The following is a 6,357-nucleotide window of genomic DNA, read 5'->3' as shown; positions in this document are numbered from 1 at the left end:
GTGCTCTATCCCTGAGGCCAGGCTGGGCAATTGTGTGCCCTGAAACCCTATGGATCCCCAAGAGGAACTGGTGGCTGGTGCAAAGGAAGGGTAAATGAGAGGGAGACTAATTCATTGGGATCCAACTCACCCAAGAGAGTAGGACCAGGGAACAGAGAAAACTTGTGAGGATGGGAGCATCCTTCAGCCCTCAAAAGGAGGTCATGGGGCAGAGAAAACATGAGTTGGGATGGTCCCAGAGGGCAAACGTGGGCAAGTGGGGAGAAGCTCACGCCCACGAGGAAGCCTTTGGGGATGACTTTCTAACATGAGATGGGGCAGTGGGGTGGAGCATACAGGCTAAGGGGGCGGCACATTCTGAATTTAAATTCTGGTTCAAATGTTTATACCCATGTGATTTTTTAAAAATAAAACTTTTAGTTAGAGGAAAGTTGCAAAGATTGTACAGAGGGTTCCATACACCGCTTTGAGTTTTCCCTGTTGTCAACATCTTACATTACCATGGTACAGTTGTCAAAACTAAGAAACCAACACGGGCATATGACTATTAACTGAACTACAGACTGTATTCGGATTTCACGGTTTTTCCACTAACGTCCTTTTTCTGTTCCAGGATCTAATTCAGGAACCCACAGTGCCCTCAGTCATCACATCTCCTTAGTCTCCTCTGGTCTGCGACACTTTCTCAGGCTTCCCTTGTTTTTCATGACCTTGACAACTTTGAGGAGTTCTGGTCAGTGTTTTGTTAGACTGTCCCCCCATTTGGGTTTATCTGATGTTTTTCTCATGACTAGACGGGAATTATGGGTTTGGGGCAAGAATACTGCAGAGGCCAAGTGCTTTTCTCATCACATGATCTCAGGAGGCATGTGACTTGTTACTGGGGACATTAACCTTGATTGCGTGGTTATGTTGGCGCCTGCCAGGCTTTGTTCTGTGGAGGCCAGTCGAGCCCACACTAAATTGTGCGTGAGGTTGAGGGGAGATATGCTCCACCTGCTGGAGGGTGTATCTACACACAGTACTCGGAATTGTTCTGTAGGGAAGATTTGTGCCCCCTCCCCCATTTATTTAACCAATCATTTATTTCTATCAGCACGGACCCATGCACTTATCTGTCTTATTCTTTGGCTTGTCATTGGCAGCCGTCCGTCTCGAGAGACGATGGTGTAGCTTCTTAAGAGTCTATCTGCACCGCCGAGAATGGCTGTGCAGTCCAACTCGGGAGTGACACGGTATCTGTCTCCTCCCGTGTTGAATCGACATCTTGCGATGACGCTGGAGTGTCCTCTCCAGTGAAGCTGAAGCTACAGAGCCTGGGCAGGGTGATATGGAGGGTCTGCTGTTGCCCATGCAGCAGACCCCCCCTCTCTTCGCAGCTGAAGGATCCAAGGGAAAGACGGAGTCAATACAGCTTGGTTTCAGGTGCGCCGCAGGAGTTGCCGGTGTTGACTACAACGTCAAACCGCCTTAGGGACTCTGGCTCCAGATTTTCTGTCGGGGTTTACTCCCTTAGCCTTTCCCCTGAAGAGGTATGCCGCAAGGCAGTGGAGGTTTTTTGGAGTCAGAGTTTTCCTTCTCTGATGTGCCCTGACTGGAAGATCGAACCAGCGACACTTAGCTCGCAGGCCGACGCTCAATCCACTGAGCCAAACCAGCCAGGGGGTCTTTGGCTTATAATTCAGTCCTAAGGTATTTATTTTGTGTAAATTGTTCCAGTGTGGGCTGTTGAGAGCTCTTTCAGATTAGCTCCTATGTCTGTTTGACATCCTCCCATCCTTTTATTTATTTATGTTTTTGAGCAGGTCCTTACTTTCTGGCACTGTAAGATGCTCCAAGCTCATCTTGTATTTTCCCTGCCACAGTGGTAGAATCTACCATTTCTCTAAGGCATGTGGTTCCTTTTATTGGTGAATGGTGTTTAGGAACCAAGTTGTGGGTGCTCATTGCTATGGACGTGTCATTGCTTCTTGGCCCTCCTGTTGGACAGAGGTAGAAAATGTGAGTGTGTGTGTGTGTGTATGTGTGTGTGTGATTTTAAGCAAGACCATGGCTCTAGTCCTCAGTTACTATTTCTGAAAAATGGGGGTGGTGATAACTACCTACTTCATGAAGCCACTGTGAAATAAACTATGTAAGCTCGACATAGAGCCTGGCCCAAAAGAAGTTGCAAAAAAAATGGTGGCTTTTAGTGTGTCAGAGCTGCATAGCGAGAGCATGGGGGCCCTTGCGAGGTGGCGAGGCCTCTGTCTCTCGAGGATTTAAGGATCTCAGAAAGTCCAGGAATGGGGTCCCCACACTGAGCAAAGACCAAAGGGCCTCTGTGCTTCCAGCGCTGAGTCTGCACGGGGAGAGCCAATGCTGGCATAGCATAGGAATCAAGCTCTCCTGCCTTCAGCCTGCCCTGGCGTGTCTGGGTTCTGGCTGACACCCGTGTCTGGGCTAGATTCCTGGGGGCTGGGGTGGTGGACGGCTGGCTCTGAGGTCACACTGCCAGGCAGGGAGACCAGGGCTGTGCAAGGTGCTCCAGGCCCGCTTCCCTCATTCCTCACCTGCCCAGGAGGTAGATCCAAGCAAGGCAGGTTGGGAGAGCCCCTCTCTCAGTGGTACCTGCCTCTGCCTGGTATTTGGCCTTGGCCGAGGACCCAGGGCCCTACCTTGCCTTGCTGCAGGGAGAGGAAGGTGGGGTAGTACTGGGCTGGACAGGAGATGAGGCAGGTACATCTGTGGCAGGGGGTTTGTCCCCTGAGGCTGTCTGCTCAGCCAGTCTCCAAACCATGAAATGTCAGGAGTCCATCTCCATGACTTCCGGCAACCCCCTCCCCACTCAGGGCCAACCCCCTTTTCTTCAGTGTCTGATGGGATCCTGCTGTCCCCCGCCCCCCAACACACACACCTGTTTAGTTTATCCTGAAATAAAACTTAAAGAAATTATATTCAATTGCTCATTTTCAGGGCACATGGAGGTTCAGGGTGAGCCAGGAGCACTAGCAGGCACTTGCCTCTGGGCAACCAATGTGGAGCCTCACAGCATGGAGATTGTCACTTGTTTCTTTGTTGAGTCCCAGGGGGACTCCCAGACCGTCTTGAGAGCTGGCGAGGATGTGGGGTAGCAGGAACTCTCCTGTACTGTTGGCAGGATGTACATTGGCACAACTACTTTGGAAAAGAGTGTGGCTACACTTGCCAAAGCTGAGTATATGCCTATGCTCTGACCCAGCAATTCCACATCTTTCTGAGTATTGTCGGCGGCGGCAGCCGTCCATCTCGAGAGACGATGGCGTAGCTTCTTGAGAGTCTATCTGCACCGCCGAGAATGGCTGTGCAGTCCGATTCGGGAGTGACAATCCCTGCCGCACTTGGTACAGGTGAAGGCAGATGGCTGTTGTTGCTGCTGCTGACGCTGCTTCCGCCTCGATCTTTTCTGGGCCGCCTCCTCGTTGCGCGCAGCCTCTGCGTGTGATGTACCTTGCCTGACCGCGAGCCTCCAGGCTAGGCGGTCGTCTGCTTGAACTTCCCATGTGTTGAGATTGATGGAGCATTGTGTCATGTCCTTTTTGCAGATGTCTTTGAACCGCAGTTTTGGGCGCCCTGTCATCCTCTTGCCTTCTGCTAGCTCGCCGTAGAGGAGGTCTTTGGGGATACGGCCTGCATCCATTCTTTTGACATGGCCGAGCCACCTGAGGCGTCTCTCGCTAAGAACTGCATGCAAACTGCTCATATTGGCTCGCTTCAGCACCCAACAGAAATGTGGACCTACGTGCCTGAAAAGACACAAACTAGAATGTTTTAGCAGTACATGCATTCATTGTCAGAATACTCGAAACTACCCAAATGCTCATTGATGAGAAAATGGATAAACTGTGGTCCCTTCGCACAGGGGGACACTATACAGCGATGAGAATAAACCATCTGTACCTACATGTGAGGACATGGACAGATCTAAACATAATGGGAGAGAAGCCAGGCATGACAGAGAACATAGATGATTCTCTTTGCATAAAGTACAAAAGCAGGCCAACGAATTGATGCTTAGAAGTCAGGATGGGGTACCCTGAGGTCAAGATAGGGTGCCCTGAGGTCAAGATGGGGTGCCCTGAGGCAGGAGTAATAACTGGTGTGCTATTTACACAGGCTCTTCATCTTGGGATAATGCACAGAGCTGCACACTTGAGGTCTGTACTTTTATGCATGTGAGTTAAACTTGAACAGAAACTTTGCTCAGTATCCTGGTGGGAGAAACCCTGCAGCTGTGGATAGGTAAATAAGGGAGAAGCCAGCTCTCACAGTCAGTCAGGGCAGGCTTCCTGGAGGCAGTGCCACCCAAGCTACATCCCAAGAGCTGAAATGGAGGTGGTAGGTCAGGGACATGACCAAGCCAAGACCCAGGATCTGTCCTCTGGGAATCAGTGGCTTGTGGAGAAGTGAGGAAGAAAGGAGTCAGTGGCTTACCTCCTTGACCTGACCTTGGCCTTGGCCTGCTACTCCCCTGCTTCCATGTAGGAGGTCCGAAAGACCCTTCTTGCTCCAATAATTTTTCTGGCTTTTGATGGAATTGCCTTCTGATCCCAACAGAGCTGAGCTGTGAGCCAGAATTTTCTAGGCTTAGGGATCTGTGGGGCTGGAAAATGATCCTTTCTTCAATGGAGGAAGTTGGATAAGAAAGGCCTTTGGAATTTAAAAGTTCATCATGAGGGTGTGTGTGGCAGGACCCAGACTTGACATTCTTTGAGCACCTGCTGTGGGCCAGGCACTGCCAGACCCTTTGTCAGGACTGACTCCAAAGCCAGTCCTAACTTTGAAGGGCAATGGAAGGATCAGAGAAAATGCTTTATAAACTGTGAAGTGCAGTGCCCTTGGAGAAACCTGAAACCCTTCCATACCTGACTAAGTGGTTGGGCAGTCCTATGTGCCTGGTATGGGTGCTTTGAGCTGGGGGACAGTGTTGAAATTAAATCCTGAAGGATGCCACTGATGGAGATGACATTAGAGCAATGACAAGACGCTGGGTACCACTGTGGACCACCACCTGGGACGAGGCCTGTGTGTCCATCTCCACAGGAAGCAGCATTGGAGACCCCTTTTTATAGATGAGAAAACTGACACCGGAGGCAAGACACGGAGATCGCCCGGACGCTAGGGCGGGCGCCACACAGGCTCGCTGCCCCAGCCGTCTTTCCAGCTGGTCTTCACCCTCCAGGATCATTCCACTCTCCGGTGTCTGCCCTGGCTGCTCATCTCCCTGGAACATTCTCCCTTCAGATGTAGAAGTCTGGCTCTTCCTTGTTACTCAGGCTCAAATGCCACTGCCTCAGGAGACCTTCCCCGATCACACTCACGTGTGGCGTCTCGCCACCCTCCCGCTCACCACTCTGGTTCCTTGTTTTTTCATTTGTTAATCTGTTTTCTGTCACCTCCCCCACTGGACCATGAACTCTGTGAGAACAGGAGCTCAGTCCATGGGACCTTGGCGGTGACCTCGGTGCCCGGTGCGGTGCCCCATACAGAGATGTTCTGAAGGGATTCGAACCCAGTTCCACATGAATCCCAAGCCTGAGCTCTTCACGCCCCGCAGACCTGCTCTGCTTCCCACTCCCACCCCTGGTATGAGCCACAGGGGCAGGGTGGGCTGGGTGCCTGCAGGCTGTGGGTGAGGTTGCCCCACCCGGGCTGAAACCTCCCTGGGCACCAGGAGACTGGCTGGGCCACTCTTGCCACCCTGACCTGGATTTGAACTTGGGCTCAGCTCTCACTTCCTGTCCCTTGGTGACCCTTCCCCATTCCAGGGTCCCTCTCTCTGGGCCTCAAGTGTCCTCCCCAGATTGTATTTCTGACACTCCTGGGAGAACGAACAAAAGGAAATGGGCTGCACCTTTGGCAGGAGGGACTCTGGTTAGACAAAAGGTAGACTCTCCTGACCACGGGAGCCGGAACAAACACCTGGGCAGCTGGAGGAAGTGCAGTTAGGGAACCTCCTCCCCGAGCAACGTGATGAACAGGATGAACAGTCACCTGCTTGGGTGGGATCCAGGGGGGTGGACAGGATGACCCTCGGAAGCCGCTTTTAAGATCTTGGTTCATGAGCTGCCCGGAGGGCTGGGGACGTGGTTGGGAAGGAGAGAAGGGTTAGCTGCTGGGCCTGGCATTCTAGATGGTGGCGTGGGTGTGGGAGAAGGTGGAGGAGGCGACTGAAGGGAGCAGAGGCTGTGCTTGCTTATGTAAATGAGGCAGTAAAGACACGGGATATTCTCAGGTGCGTGAGAGTTTCCAAAGCAGGGTGTGGGGACGTGAGCACTGGGGCAGGAGTCAGGCGGGCCCAGCCCGAAGTCCCCTTTTACCACGTACAAGCCGCGATGC

This window comes from Furipterus horrens, unplaced genomic scaffold (assembly GCF_987537825.1).
Source record: "Furipterus horrens unplaced genomic scaffold, mFurHor1.1.pri manual_scaffold_3, whole genome shotgun sequence".
In the NCBI taxonomy this organism is placed as follows: Eukaryota; Metazoa; Chordata; class Mammalia; order Chiroptera; family Furipteridae; genus Furipterus; species Furipterus horrens.
Note: the sequence above shows the minus strand (reverse complement) of the source record.